This window comes from Lolium rigidum, chromosome 7 (assembly GCF_022539505.1).
Source record: "Lolium rigidum isolate FL_2022 chromosome 7, APGP_CSIRO_Lrig_0.1, whole genome shotgun sequence".
Lineage (NCBI taxonomy): Eukaryota > Viridiplantae > Streptophyta > Magnoliopsida > Poales > Poaceae > Lolium > Lolium rigidum.
The window spans coordinates 141,839,730-141,857,059 of NC_061514.1; the positions used below are offsets into that span (position 1 = coordinate 141,839,730).

At 40.8% G+C, this 17,330-nt stretch overlaps 1 long non-coding RNA gene across 1 annotated transcript; it reads right to left on the reverse strand.

Annotated features, from left to right (window-relative positions):
• Positions 1 to 12,006: 12,006 nt before the first annotated feature.
• Positions 12,007 to 16,510, reverse strand: LOC124673753. The gene is made up of 3 exons (XR_006992814.1): positions 16,056 to 16,510; positions 15,495 to 15,977; positions 12,007 to 15,390 (listed from the first exon to the last, which is right to left on the reverse strand). It is a non-coding gene; the product is annotated as an uncharacterized LOC124673753 (long non-coding RNA).
• Between the last annotated feature and the right edge of the window lie 820 nt (positions 16,511 to 17,330).

Genomic DNA, 17,330 nt, shown 5'->3' on the forward strand with positions numbered 1-17,330 from the left:
AGAGGCATCCTATGAAGAAAGTTTAAGAACGAAACCGAGGGAGGAGAATGAGAGGCACGAAGTGATGCGCTGGTTTGCTTTGGTATGGCCTGAGGAGGAGGTTGGGGGATGAATGCCGGCGGTTGGCATTGGGAGCGCCGGTTTGAATTTGAGAGATTAAGACATTAAGGAGGGGTCTAAATTCTCTGAATGAATTCCTCATCAAATATTGAGTAACTTTCGTTTTAAAGTCGAGAGGAAACAGTCACGGAATTGATGGGAAATTAGAGAGGAAGAGATACGGCTAAAGCTATTGTTGTACGTAAGGATTGTGAAGGTTCACAGGGATGAAGACAACCTCGCTTGGGCTGGTCCGGTGCAGCTGGGGCTGGGCCGGGACGCGGGACGCTAGGGGCGAGCTGGGCCGGTGCACGAGATGGGCCGCGCGAGCTGGGCTGTTCGGCCTGGCCGCGCCCTTCTCCTCTTTTTTCTTTAACACAAAATGGAAATTCACTTTGGGGCTTCAAATAAAATCAGAAAAATGCAAATGAGGTATCGTTGGAATCGTTATGAAAAAATAACTTTAACATGAGACAAAATTTAGGATAAAATTGTAAAATTATAAAATCAAAATTTGATATACATATCTATGTGGCTATAGTGTCTTTTTAGGGTTTAATGTTTTCACAAAATAATAATTTTTATAAGTTTCAAAACCTCCGAACAAAATAGAATATTTTTGGTAAATATTTTGAAAACTGATTTATGGAAACTCTATATTTTTGAAAATACCTTTTAAATAAACACAAAAGTTTTAATTCCTTGTGAAAATTTCAATCAAGTTCAAACCATCAAGCATTAAATTTATTTTTATTTTACATCCCGAAATTTGTGACAGACTACCACCCTTAAAAGAAAGGCTAGAAAGAAAGATGGGTATGGAATATGTAGGGGTGGGCTACCACACTTAAAAGAAAAAAAAATTGTAGGTAGTCTTAGATCTTAGGTTTAGGCTACGCTCATCTTGGGTATGACTTGGCACATCTTAGGATATGACTCGACACGAGGTTATATTTTGAAATATCTATGGCTTGTGAGTTAATATCCAATAGGTGAATGTTTATTCACATATAGTGAACAACATATCTCTCGAAGGTTGAATAGGTTTCCTTCATAGTAGGGCTTCTAATCCAAATGGTTGGTTGTTGAACTACTTCTGATACTGATGGGTCACTCTTTGGGTCAATCAGGAGACCAAAATATGAAAACTTCATGAGATCGTTCATCCTTTTCTTCTTGGTGTTTTCCACATCCTTCCACCACTCTAAACTAGTGGTTGGATCTTCGATGTCGTTGTAGTCCTACGCTTGGCAACACTTGCCCACTATAAGGGTATAATATTTCTCCACCCTAAGGTTCAGGCTTATCAGCGACGTCTCACTTGTAGGTATATCTCTCTAGATTTACCATTCCTCGTAACAAGAGCAAACAATATGAGTAGTCGACATATGGGGGCAATCCATGTCGCACCCAATCATTACCTTGTTTTCAGTTTGGTATATCTCGTATTCTAACTCTTGGTCAACCTCACATGTTTGACAAAACTTCCATGGAATAATTGAATCAATGTTTCAATTCCCATTATTGAACTGTTTGGAAAATTATTTCTATCGATCCTTAACTAGGGTTTTGTCCTATGATTCTTCATCTTGATATGAAACATCAGGGTTGGTTTTTCTAAGGTGTTTTTCATGACGATTAGTCGAGAAAACACTTGCTGGGTTAGGTATAGACGAGAATAGATAGAAAGGATCTAAAGGAGTTTTCCTACCCAAACATAGATCAAGACAATTCATCAAACAACAAACATCTAACAAGCATCAAGAAACTAATAAAGCACAAACAATCTAGTTGGTCATACCACAATTTGGTAAGATCAATACTTTGTTACGTTATCGTTGGTTCGATAAAAGAGAACTAATGGTGGTCCACTCTATTTCTATTTTGGATGCGTCAAGCTTCTCTTCTACTGCATCGATATACCTATGGGTGTTGTGCAGCCTGCATCTTAGTATTTCTTCAAGTTCTTCATTGGTCTTCTAAACACTTCATGTAGAGTCGAAGAATATCATATGAAGCATCAGTCTCTCACTTCAGGCGCGAGGTAATCAGATGTCCTTTCTTTAGTGTTTCGTGAGGTAGGCCATTTAAAGCAAAAGGGACATTTTTAAAGATGAATTAGATGAGAATACAAGAGACTCATAATGCAAACATCATTTTATAAAAATTGAAGTAGATAGATTTTCATCCTAAGGTCTTCCTATTTCTAATCCAAACCTAGGGTCACGAACCTAAGGGCAACACAGTGCTCTGATACCATCTGTAGCGACCTCAGCCGGTAGGGTGCCGATCTCTGTGCGTATCTGTGCTAGTCCCTGGATCAATCACTAGCACACACAGTACAAGATGTAATATCACGAAACAAAGGTCTTTATTACATCGTACGATCTAGAATTTACATAAAGATTTACAAATTGCATAGCACAAGGCTAGCTATCATCAGAGTTTTGCAACGAACAAACTTAGACAGCATGGAGTCCTTCGTCTTCATGTGCCACAGGCGAGCATGTTGAGGATAGACTCGTAACCCCTAACGTTTCCTTACACATCGTCTGGAAAACCTGCAACATGATACGTTGCAGCCACGAATGGTCAATACATTTGAATTGTATTGGCAGCTGATAAATTCCCAGTGAGTCAAGTGATAACTAAAGTGGTAACACTGCTCCTACAACAATGAATCAATGACCATGTAAACTAGTAATTCAACCATGGGTCGCTAAAAGTGGTAACACCGCTCCATCAACGGTGAACCATGAGTCATTCAAACAGGTAACACTGCTCCATCAACAGTGAACCATGGGTCATTTAAAGTGGTAACAGCGCTCCATCAACGATGAACCATGAGTTATTCAAATAGGTAACACTGCTCCATCAACAGTGAACCATGGGTCATTAAAAGTGGTAACACCGCTCCATTAACGGTGAACCATGAGTCATTCAAATAGGTAACACTGCTCCATCAACAGTGAACCATGGGCCATTAAAAGTGGTAACACCGCTCCATCAACGGTGAACCATGGACCAAACAAAGTGGTAACACCGCTCCATCAACGGTGAACCAAGAGTCATTAAAATTGGGTAACATCCGCTCCATCAACGGTGAACCATCCAGATCATTAAAGTTATAATGTTGGTCCATTCCCTTCAAAGTCTACACGTCGAGGACCAAAACCAACTGTGATTTATCCAAAACGGTTTGCATTTCATGTACTAATTTACTAACTAAAACCCATTCATCATCATCGTCATCAAATATCTTAGCATCATACCCATTTCCCGTCTACAAGCATATCCAAGCAAACAACTCCTTTGTTGGTGTCTACTAGATCAGTCAAGATAACAGGTGGCTATCCTAACTGGGTTTGCATAGCATAATTTTCCTACACAATAATAAAACTCTAGGGATTTTAGGATCAAAGTGTCACTTACCTTTTTGGTAGTCGATGATCATTCACTTCTCTCGTCAAAAACGCGTAGCTCTCCGTTCAAGCTAAAAAAAATAAAATTAACACAATATAAACACACCATTCCATAAATAGCAAAAGCAAGCAAGGGAACAATTGAAAAGATTTGTTATTCATTTCATTTAGTCTTTATTTATCTTATGGCTCAACGGCGAAGGAATGTTGCGGCATGAGATTATATTGAAAAGGTGGACCAAAGATGCTAATGGATAAACGGATTTAAGCCCTTGTGGTATGGTGTAGAGTATCTCCAAACTTGATTGGTAAGAGGAAAATCTAAATTAAGATATGTCACAATTTACTCAAACAACTCAATTATAATTTGAATATTGTGAACTAAAACAAATAAGTTTGGGATAGGTATGATAGGTATTGGGATCTGGTTCGCGGATCCTATCGGATAACAATGGTACAACAATGAGATGCGGGGTAGAGTATCTCCATCCCACTATAGCAAGCTAAAAGTCTAAAATACGACATGTCACACTTTACTCAAACAACTCAGTTGTTAATTGAATAATATGAACTAGGATAATATGTTTTGGAGAGATGTGATCATGAAACAAGATGAATGTGTCTAAATGATTTGCATAATGGAAGAACTATATTGCGGTCCATAGAAATACCGCGAAACAAAGCGTGTGAATCCGACATGAAAAATGTTCAGAATGATCTAGGCATTTTACTGATTCCAACGGTATAAAGTTTGTCGAAAACCGACGTGTAGAACTCAAGGTATGAATTTTACAATACGCGGTTACAATTCTAGTGGTGTCCGAAAAGTTGTCCGATCAAGTTGCTCGGATGGAAAAACTTCCTACACAAAAATGGTAGAGAATATAATTAGAAACTTAACGCAAGAAGAATCATCTTAAACCGAGTTACAAATCTGTAGTTATTAAATTTCAAAGTTTGTAACGTTGACTAGTAGAATCCATACAAACTACACCGATCGATCCGAGTTTTTTTTTAATGTACTTGGCAGGACTTAAGAGGCCGGTAGCTGTTGAGTTTTTGAGATTAAAACGGATCTAGTCTGAATCACAGAAAAACGATCACGATGGTTATACCAGTAGCAGCGCGAGGTCGACAGCGACGAGGGCGCAACTTCGGCCGTTGATATCGGGCGAAGTACTCCTAGCGCTTGGCGAATTGGAATAGATTCGCTGATATGTTGTTCCTCGTAGTTAGGTTGATTATGGTGTGTGCAGCTGATCACATCGATCTTCGTCCTTCCCACGACTTGGCCAAGGTTCCAATAGATGGTGGCATCCGGGTGAACTGAGCGGCGGCGTCAGACGTATCAGTATTCAGTACCTCCTGCTGCGAAATTGGTCGGTTAAAAAGGGCAGGGAGATGTGCATGGTCAACAGGAAGTGGATGGAACGGAATAAGGACCTGGTACCCCATGATTACCTCGTCACCGTCGTTCGCCGAGTTCCTAGCAACAAGGGGGAGCGGACGGAGTTACGGTGACGCTGCAAACAAAGCCGATGTAAGGCACGACCTTGTCCAGGATGTAGAAGACGATGAGAACAACTTGCATACTACTAGAAGGAATAGATGAAAGGATTACTTTACGCCACGTATTCTTCCGATGAACTCAGACTTTGGGATGGTCAAGATTTTCTCGTCACTAGTAAGTTTGCACGCGCAACGCACGTCTCATATCTTCCGCACCCAATGAACGTGTTGACTTGCATAAATTTAATCAACCCACGTTTTATAACAAATAAACATGGCTTGTTAGAATTCAGATGCATTGCAGTGCCCATCTTGGCCTACAAAAATTTGGCGCCCCATTTTATCAATTGAATGCTATATTATACAGAATTGTACAATTCAGAGCCTTCTTTGAAAATGCAATAACGGGAAAAGATTTAGTGCAGCTGCAAACATTACGAAGGTACATGACAAATTCTTTTTTGGAAACAACAGGACAACACTGGCAAACTATCGATAGTGCATTGGAAGTATGCAATATCTATGCATTCTGATGATTACTGAAAAGTATCTTTTCGTCTATTCAGGAATGAAGTCTGAAATAAATTGCCATTTTATTGCCTCTCCCATGGTACTTGCTTTGGCTTGGATCGCTTCATTCTGTCTATCTCAGAGGATAACAGGTAGTTTCTTTGGCACTTGGGTGGGCACTTGCTCTCTGCAAAAGATCTAAGCCCTACCATTATCATTCTGCAAGAAAAAGATCACCCACAAGCGAAACAAGCTCCAAGTTTTTTTTTTCGTTTGATGCCTGAAACAGAATAACAAACAAAATAATCAATGCTACCGTTTCAACTATAAGTAGGAAAACATCATGTTCCCCAAATTAACCACATCACTTATGTTCAAATATGACTGGCTATATCAGAAGATAGCTTGTGACCTTGGCAAGACAAAGAAAAATAAGACATCTTCAGTAGAAGCCAGTAGTAAGAAAATATTTGCATAGGTCGTAGCATGTTTTCATTCACCTCAATGACAATGCACTCCCCTACGTTTGGAAAGGTCCAACAATATGAACAATTAAATCCAAACCTTGGAAATGTTCAAAAGTTCAAATCTTTAGTTATGTTTAGCACGGCCATGGAGGAAAATTACGCAATAGTATCAACTGTACACAACAAAATGAGGGTTCTATTATAATCTCGATTACTGGCCCTGTAGCACTTCCTCCAATATGGTTTTGTTGCCAGTACAATTTCCACAAACACAGATTGGTGACTGAGTTTAGATGACAAAGATTCACCTTTCTTCCTGCAGCACTTCAGTTTGGCAAGTCTCCATTACCAAAACAGTACATCCATCAAATTAACAAGAGATACATTCCTAAGTTCAAAAAAAAAAAAAAAGAGATACATTCCCAACTCACCTCCACACCAATTCAAAGGAAATTAATGCATTCACATAGCTTTGAGGTGTGCTTTTCTGAAAAGAAAATGAAGTTGAGTTATAACACAATTTAAAAAATTAAAATAACTGGTAGAGACATGTGACAAAATTCTTGAAATGTTCATAACAGTTGTACTATGAATAACAATACAAAAAGAACTAAATACCTGGATAACATTTATTGGAAAGATAAATAATTGTTTACTTCACACTGAATTAGCTCTTCGAGGCTACAAAAACATAGAAACTGGTATAGCTCTAGCAACTACAAAGAATATTCCAAGCAACCAAAATTGACAAGTTCAAGACCACTTACTCGCTTGTGATGGAAGATACAACTCTGAAACGCACATCTGCAGTTTCCTTATGTCATTGGATATTTGCCTGTCTCAACTTTGGTCAGATGACCGATGCAGTGCCACCACCAGGGCTCGCAGAAACATTGAGCATTAGCTGCTGCTCCTCCTGAACCATAGTTTCAAATTCCAACAATGATAAATCTGAAGCTAAATATCCAGTTTCAGCGTGTCACTGAGTTACCTGATTCTAATTCTTATGGTACCAAACCAAAGATACGGTCTCACTTTGCAGATATAAATAAAAACTTTACTACCGAACAATATTTTTTTATAGGTGCTCATGAGGATTGAGGGGTCAGAGGATCAGGTTTCATTGCGATCACAACAAGGTAAAACATGCAGTGTTAAGAGCTAAATAGAATTCAGCATACAAAGTTGCCCGGTAGTTAAACACTAAATCCAGGTTCAGTTTTACAGATTTATTTGATCTGAATTGGCAACAACGCAAGCTTAGATATTAAGCATAGATAGAATGACCAGGAGACTCGCAGATATTTCAGTACCTTGAATCTTTGCATCCTGTCGTCCAGGACTGTGTGGCCGACGTGTTCAACACAGAGGGCTAGTGAGCATGTCACAGTCGTGGTGGCTGGCGTGCAACACGGAGGTGGCGGCATCACGCATGGTGCCAGTGCGGCAGCGGGGGACACTGACTCGCGTGGGTGGCATGTAGTGTGGCGGCACGGGCATGCTGGTCGTGTTGGGACTGTTGGCGTCCAGCGCGACGGTGTGCTGCAGTGCGGCGGCTCGGACCATGGTTGGTATAGATGTCCAGCGCTGCGGTGACCTGCAGTGCGACAGCGCGGGCACGCTGGTGGTATTGGCATGCAGTGCGAAGGTGGCATGCCATGCGGCGGCACGGGCACGCTGGCGTGGTGGTGTGCACCGGCCGGCGGCGGATGGAAGGGTTGCGGGCTGGGCAACTGCAGCGCGCGGCGCAGCAGCGGAGGGGCACTGGGAGCCCAGCTCAAGTCGGAGAGGGATGTTGGGCAACGCCGCGAGGGAGGCACGTAGCAGCGACGCCACAACTGCGACCTATGGTTGCACAACCATGGAGGGCTGGATGCCATGGAGTTGCTCCGTCGCACCACGATCTGGACGACTCCCATCTATCGTCAAGGATCCGGATGAGGCGGCGTCATGGGTCAGCGGCAGCGCGTGAAAAAAGGACGGGTCATCTCGATATGGATCATGCGATGATGCGAGACCGGCCAGAATGTCCTCGCGATGGACATGCGCGTGAATTGCGGGTGTTGAGGGTGGGGAGAACAGAACAATCTCAACCGTTTGATCGATGCACATGAACGGTCAAGATGCGATTTTCCTGCCAAGTTTGCTCTTTTATAAGTATAGTGGAGATGGTCAGTGGAGGCATCCTATGAAGAAAGTTTCAGAACGAAACCGAGGGAGGAGAATGAGAGGCACGAAGTGACGCACGCGGTTTGCTTTGGTAAGGCCCGAGGAGGAGGTTGGGGGATGAATGCCGATGGTTGGCATTGGGAGCGCCGGTTTGAATTTGAGAGATTAAGGTATTACTAGCAAAAGTGCCCGTGCGATGCACCGGGAAAAAAAAACATTGCAACGGATGACGGTCGCCAGATAAACTGACCTAATAATATGTTTGAGCGTTGTTGTGTAGCTATTCTTCATACTAGATTTAGATGTGCGCCTTGGCGCACGATCCCGTGAAATTTAAATAGATTTACATGTAAGTGGAATAAGTTTTATAGGATTTGGAAAACAAAGTTAGTAGGATGAAATTAGAACTAATTTTTTCAAGAGAAATAGAAGGTAGAAAACAAAAGTAACTTTCAGGAACAACTTGCCACGTGCCACCCACCTTTCACATTGTTTACAGACGAATATAGCAATGTGTAAAACATCAATAGTACTAAAATGTTATAAGAAGGTCTAGGTATGCTATAAGGTATGTGAAGAACATGCATGTTTCACTTAGTGGACTGTATTTTGGAATGACATCACCTTCAAATCATGTACCAAAAGATGCAACCTATTTTTTTTTCAAAAAGATAACCACGGGAAGGTGGAACAGAAAATGTAACAACAATACACCCATCAAGCATAAGTGAACCTCTACAATTTACTGGATAATTCCACTCACCCAAGAGTCTACAAATGTCGGTTCCTAGTGAAAGCGGATAGGTTAGAGTCACACATAATTAACTACGCTACCAATAACATGATGAAGCGAAAGTAACAAACCTACAAAGGTACAACAAGCATGAAGAAGCAATAAAAGTAGCATCCACATAAGGTGCACAACAGCATCATCACAATGTACACTTAGTTTATATTGATAGGCCAACATCCAACTACAGAAGGGAGCAACATGATCTTCATAGTCCAGGTCACGCAAAGGGCATATAAAGAACAAATACTTGCAACTTATATCACCAAAAGCTGGGAATCGTGAAAAAGAGAAGGAATCAACCACAAACTAAGTTGAAGATAGCACAAACAAACGACAATGGGATAGTTTTTATACCTGATATCACCAACACATGTTTATCGTACATTGCTTGCTTTTTTTGCTATAGTTAAAGAAGATGCTACATTTTCTTTACTATTCTACCCCTTACAGAAATATGCAACAATATCCGAAGCCAGCACATAAAAAGATTTAAGAGCCTTTCAGTTCTGATGCCTAATTCTGGTATAGGTTTTCTTCTTGATTTGTCCATCTGCCTGGGCTTTCTGCGACAGCTGTCTGCGCCTACAAACATTTTAGATTTTACATAGGACATATAGCTCAGGAGAGGAACACATAGACGCACCATGCAAGTCAGATTCGGAGTAGAAGCTACTTCTTATCCGTTGAAGTTGTGGTAGATGATGCCACTGGTTCTACTGGATCCTCACTCGAAGATCAACGAAGCTGATGTGAAACTTAAGCAAACCATAATAACTGGGCAAACTTACTGCAGAACGCATGAAGAAGTGTACCTAGTATGTAAGTAATTACCTCTCCAGATTCAACATGAGGAGGCAAACCCCGAAACAAAAATCTTGACACGGATGAGTTCTTAATATCTTTCACACCCCTATGCAAAATGATGGATCACATAGATATCAGATCACACAGAGTATATTGTATAATATCAAAGAGTGCAAATGGATCCGATAACTCTCACAATTGTAGTAATAGCAAAGGAAAACACACATTTGAGATACTTGATATATGTTTTATTGGTGATACAATGGAGATAATATTTAAAAACGAAAGTGGTATACTTGCACTTAAATCAAATGTCTCATCGCCACAATTAAACAAAACCAAATAATTTTCTAACCCAAATACGATGCTTTTCATCGTTTCAGCTGCAGAGTTTGCAGTTGACATGCCTCAGAACCAATAGGTAATAAATAACACGGGTTGGATTTCTTGGGCTTTTTACTTCACATGGGGCGGTATCAACTTACAAGTAGCATGATCTCTAAATTAGATTGAAATGTTGAAACATGTTATTTGAACAAAATAAGTAAATCTTTACCTTCTATCAAAGGCTTTGCAAATTACTAATGTGGTAAAGCGACACCAACCACTAATCGGGTAGGAAGAAAACATGCCAACCCCCCTAACAGTAAAATGCTATGAGCTCACACGATTTCTGTAACATATTTAATCTCTTGTTTGATGCAAACATTAGTAATATCATTTAGAAGACAGGTACAAACATATTTAATCTCTTGTTTGATGCCCATGGTCATATCTCGGATAACAACTACCCAGGAAAAACAGGAATGAAAAACAGTGACGCAGCACCTGAAATTGTCTTATCATTGGCGAACTTCGACTATACTATATGGAAGAAAATGGTCGCGAAGGAGAACCTGCAGCAGGAGAAGGGCAGAAAGCTTAGTTAGAAGGTTCCTGCATCAGACGCCACAACACTGAGGAATAGATTATAGCAGCTCTTGAGTATTCACGTTACATTTGAGCCAATGTTCTATATTACTTCCTTGCAAGTCACCTACAATTGATTAGCTGAGAAGCCACTATTTTTTTATCCTACGATATCACAATTATATATGTTTAAACACATAATTGTTGGTGATACATGACACAGTTTGCTTTTGACCAATGGATAATGTCAGGAATGACCATTGAGCGAGACCGTTTGAGCAGTTGCTATAAGTTTTATTTCTTAGGATTCATTTTAGGGATTGGATTTAATTGAGACAGATATTACATGATTAATGATTCCTTCCCTGACAGCATCCCCTGCCTCCCCTTTGAAGCAACTCCCTTGCAGAACCAATAAGTAAATTTTGGTGTCTAATTGAGGGATGCCCTTTCTTCCTCCATGTCTAAACACTCAGAATTTGTTTGGTCATTCTAGTGAAATATTAAGCTCATTGGTTGTCTAGACCTTTTTTTGCGGGTTGGTAGTCTAGACCTTAGAGTGATGCAAATGTTTTTCTAAACTTGCTTTTACATGTTCTGTTACTGAACCTTTTACATGCTTTTTTCTGAATTTTCTGGAAAGCAGTAGATTGGAATGTGCATCATATCAATACAATCAATTTATCCACATTATCTACAAATTTAATCATGGACTATTTTTTTCCTTGCAGATATCATGGCCTATCCTGGAGATTGTGCTTATTTCTTCACATAATGAATCTCTGAAATGTTATGAAGAAAGACAGCCTTGGACAAATGTTAAGTAAGGGCACAACCAAGTGGTATTGTTCCTCAATTCTGAACATAATGCATTTCATTTCAGATTTTGTTCACTGTTACTACCGCAGTTATTCATTTGTCCAGGTAGTGCATAATTACATTTCTTATCAACTAACTGACCCAAGGCTAATTAATGAAAAGCAATAATTAGAACTTCTAGAAAAAGAAAGACTTTTATGCTTTGAGCATTTAGGTATACTTGGGGCAAAAGGGAGCAACACAATTCTTGTATTTAAGCCAAACACTCATATAAACTACTCCAATCCATATCCTATTTGTAGTTATTATGGTGAACATGGCAACAGAAAAAGCAATCAAGAATTAGGAGATGACTATATATGATGACATGATCATGACATTTAATGTTCTGCTTGACATACTAAGTTTTGTTCTGTGTTTAGATGAATAGGTCTAAGCAGAAAAATCAAATCAGGAAATTAAATATACATAGACTATGGACCATTACCAAGTGAAGCGATCACAATAGTAGAAAGTGGTACAATGAGATATGCCAGAAACACAAGTCTTTTACAGAGAGCAACATAGGGCACACAAAAAACAATTGAATCTACGATAGCGTAGAACCAGCAGGTGAAAGGAAGTATACATAACGTAGCGGTAACCCAATCTAAACTAAGCTGCATCCATGACAACATCAACTGCGATAGCACCACATATTTTCTTAGCTGACACCTGTAGCTATCCGAAGTTGGTTCTCTCCTGCAATAGAGTACAAATAATCAGTCTTAATTTTGGCCAGTTTGGAGCACACTATTACCACATAGTAGATAAAATCTAAGTGAAAATGTCTGGGTTGTTGATTCTTTTCTGATGGAATGATGTCTCACAGTTTTGCCACTAAACTGATGTCTCATACAACAGTAAAATAGTATTGTTAAGTACATCGGAATATAGAGCATTATTGAGCAAAGAAACTGACAAGAGTATTGTCTCCATATATATGAAGAAACGCAAAACTCGAGTAGGACAAAAACACCAAGAAATAAATATGTTCGTGCAAAACTGCATCATTTCTTGAGGAAAGCCAGAAATAGTATGTTTACTTATCCAGACAGAAATGTAGATGATTCCTTGTTAGGCAAACTAAATGATTCCTTGTTTATTTTTCTATAAATGGTAACATGATAAGGATATTAATAACGGAAGCATAGGGATAGGTTATTCCGGACAATTAAAGTTGTGGAAAGCAATTCTTATTCTTCTATTAAATCTGTCAAGAAAATACAGCTAGGCACGTAAAATTTTGGCTTCCAATAGGAAAGAAATAGGAACATACTGGCTGCATGGTCAATTTATGTCTAAGATGAACTCCCTCCTTTGATAGTCCTTATCGATTACAAAATCTTTTGCATGGTAAACAGTTGACAAAAGGCCATTGCAGCACCAAATACTCCAGGCCATTAATATAATGATTTCCATATGAAATAGGGAGGCTAACATATTTTCAGTGTTACTATAAACTGAATCTCTAGCTGTGAATTCTGATTTCTGAACTAAGATATTTCAAGTATGTCTAGGAAAACAGACACTGGATAAAAGAATGACCTCTTCTCTCGCTCTTGGGTTTGTTGCACAACACACATCTATAATCTTCCAAAAATACAGTATGTTGCAACATGCCTATTGTATCAATAAGCAAAAGCTAAAAAAGAAACTACGCTTGAGTTGACAACACTATCTCCATAAAAAAATGTAAACTTTTATGGACTTAACAACGACTACCAGAGCACAGATGATGTTGATATACTGTATTATTAAGTACCCAATTAACTATGTAGACCTACTACTGCCAGAGCATGGCCACTCTCAATATGCTGTAATATTATGTACCTAAGTAACTATGCATAATTATCCGAGCTATGCTCTTTAGTTCATTGACGACCACAACTACAATATCTTGATTGAATCCCTTCATAAGAAGATATAATTTGGAGTGGAAGGCTTTTACCACAATGAAGCTCCCTAATTCGATTCATCCAATGTTAATTCATGGCGATAAAAATATTATGCAAACCTGACAGTACATGCAAATAACTATGGAAGGTAGTAAAGGAAATGTTGAACTCATGTTGTAATTAGATGAAAGTATTTGTAAATCAGGAGCATTATTTTCACCTGGTATAGAATACCAACAAACCCAAGTCTGAGAGTTGCCTCCATTGGTGAATAAATTAAAATGTAGGCAGTCTTAGACAGGGATTTATCATTACAAAAAATATGTCTAGCTCTGTAGTAATTTGACAAATGAAAAAGATTTGGCGTGTCATCCCGAGACCAAGAAGTTGATATGTATATATTCTGAAAACATACTTGCATACAAAATATATAAGGCTAATTAACATTTTATTCGCCACCAAACACACCCTGAAGTAAAGCCTTTTGGGAAAGAATATAACCGCCCCTTGTTATATATCTTATCTCACCAAGCCACTTGCAACAACAACAATGAACACATGCGCAACTTACTAAAATGCACGCACTGAATTTCAATAATACACTAATTATCTAAGAATTGCACAGTAATTCTGTCACTGCAATCCAATAAATTAAGAAATAGGGATCTGTAGAAGGGGACCATGTTACTCACGAGGATTCAGTGGCAAAAAAATAATGAGAACAGGAAAGCATGTAGGCAATTGGTCAAATGGTACGATCCCCTCAGACCAGTGCAGTATTAACCGATGAACCCAAAACTTTGCACATGAAATCAACCCGAGATTGGTTTGGTAAAAAATGCACATCTCCCCATGAGTCCACCATTGTTCACCACATAGAATTAGTCAGGCCTGCAACCGAAACAATTTAGGAAGGGATTACAGGGAGCAGTCACCTGAGGCAATTCAGAGCCGCCAAATGCTCATTTTAAGGACACCACAGTCAGGTCGCCAGCTTGACCCAGCTGACACCAGACTTAATTAGTTGACAAATGAAATGATAATATCTCTAAACTGGCTAGAAAAGATGGATCGACATTTTGATTTCCAACTCTAGGTGTGAAGGGCAATAATCCTACACCTGCAGACGGTTTGGCTGACAAAAATTTCTACGGACTTAGATGCAATCAATTGGTTGGCTGAGCTTTGATTCTCCCCTTGAATCACGGGGCACGTTCTGGCGTCGTATGCTGCTGGCTGATGTCCGTAAGAAAATTCCGAAATGATTTTCCGTATGTGTAGCATTGCTCGTGTCAAGGGCATATCATAGTAGGAACATAAAATTTAATTTGGCAACAAAAAAACTGTAACAATAGAAAACTTGCCAGGCATCAAACTTCACATGAGTACGTAGAAAATTGGAATGTTCTATCTGCCAGCTTACTCACGGCTAGCATATCACTGTGTACCACAACAACCTGGACATTCTTTTCATGGGAAGTACTTTTAGTAAATCAACAAAAAAAGAAAAGTAAATACAAAGAAATAACATGAGATAGATATAGAAACTGAAAAGATTCTTCACATCTGCAATAACAGAGAGCATGAGGAATGCTGATTTTCTTATAGCGGAGATAAATATACCATGTATGCCCACTTCGAAGAAAAGACCGTCCGAGATAAAGGATTTACGCTTATATCCTTCGAATACCCAACTGTAAGTTTAACATCATCACCTAATGCACCATGCAGTGTGCACTATAAGCAATGAATTAAGCCTTTGTATCAAAAGAAGAAAATATATAACAATATTTTTGCATCAGCATGTGCCATAACACATCAATATAAATCATCCAACCTCTCATTACCATGCAACATACCAGTTCATTTGCAATAGCTATGAAGATATCAGATACTTCATCAATTAATCACCTGAACTGGCACAACAGGAACCAGGAGAAGCCACAGACCATCTGAACAAAGTAAATAACCCAGAATGGGAATACATGATTCATTACTAATATATGTGCATAACTATGAACGAAGGGGAAAGTGCGAAAGATGAGTTATTACTTACTGATTATCATTGAAAGTTTTTTCTGTAGTCTCACAACCCAGCCGCTGAAATCATGAACATATGATCAAGTTTGCATCTTAGATTATAGGAATATCACAAGAAATAAGAACGAAAGTTGTCTGCCTCATACACCAATAGATTAAAAGAAAACCCAAATCCAAGAAGCAAATGTTTTCAATGGTAGCGTTTGCACATAGCCATCAGAGATCCAAGCCAGTTTACATGTAAAAAACAAATATATTACATATAAAAATCAAAGGAGATGAAGGGAGAGAAAAGACAGACCACCACTGAACCTTCAAATCCTATGTGGGAGCACAGTAACAGTAGATCGATGACGGGAAGAAGCAGCACTAGTGGCCCTGAAAGAACGGCTCTGTGGCGGCCAGGTCAGTGGTGGACGGTGGTGGACAGATCTTGCCTCCCTTGTATGCTCCAGTGGCTCATCTACACTCAAGCGTTTTTTTGTTGATCTGCGGTACCCTGAGATGGCAGGACAAACATTGGGATCCCGTGAGAGAGAAAAGGAGAGGAGAGGAGATAGAGGGGATGAGGAAGAACCTGCAGGTCCCCTTCAAAGAAGAGGTGGGGGAGGATACTCGTTGCCTCTTCTTCATTCTCCACCCATCTCCTCTCTCACGATGTGGGACACTGGGGCTGGAGGAGGCGAAGTGCAGCTGCAGGGAGGAAGGAACTGGCTACCAAACCTCCAACAGCGATGAGGAGGCAGCGAGTTGCTGCTTCTGTCGGGCAGCCACCGGCGATGGTGAAGACGAGGCGGGGCGCTGGTTCCGTCGGGGGCGACAAATAAGCGGCAAGCTGCTGGTTCCGTCGGGCAGCCGCCGGCGATGGAGACGACGAGCAGGCGCACACTGCTGCTCCGCCTCAGTATACGGCAGGGGATTGAATGGTGAGGACGAAGTGAGCGAGGGGACCCACATGGCGCAGCGGCGGCGGCAGTCGCCGGTGGCGAGAAGCAGGGGCAGATAGGAGTTTGGCGGCCGGCCAAACGGCGCGAGCGGGTGGCGGCGACCGAGGAGAGGATTGGGGAGGAGACGACTGGGGATAAGAGCATCTCCAACAGGCGCGCTATATCGCGGCGCGCTAAAACCAAGAATCCGCGCGCGGTAAACAGATATGGCGCGCTGTGCCGTTTTTTCCTCCGCCGGGCGCGGCAAAATACAGCGCGTGCGCGCGCAGGAAAAATGGTCCTCCGCCGGGCGCTGCAAAATACAGCGCGCGCGGCGCGGAAAACAGATTTCTAGTCTATTTTGCATTCACAATTCATGAAAGAAATGACACAATTCATGAAATAAATGACACAAAGTGCAACAACATCACATAGTTCAACAAGGACACACAAAATGACGTAGTTCAACAATGACACACGACATATGGTTCAAATGGACAAAGTGAAACAATGCATATCACAAATGCATATCACACTTCCGCATTTTCCAAGTCAACACCTTCTTCTTCGTCCTCGTCATCTTGGGTTGAAGGAGGAATAGTAGCATTCATGGAAGACACGAAGCCTCCCGGTGGTGCTCCCATACTCCCGTACACACCACTCACGGAGCCTCCCATGGTCCCTCCAAACACTCCTCCATAGCTTGATCCTCCCATGCCGGCCATGCCTCCATAGCCTCCCATGCCGGCCATACCTCCCATGGAGGGCATGGGCATGCTTCCCATGCCGGCCATGCCTCCCATGGAGGGCATGGGCATGCTTCCCATGCCGCCCATGCCTCCCATGGTGGGCATGGGCATGCTTCCCATGCCGCCCATGCCTCCCATGCCTCCTCCAAACATGCCTCCTCCAAACATGCCGGTGGT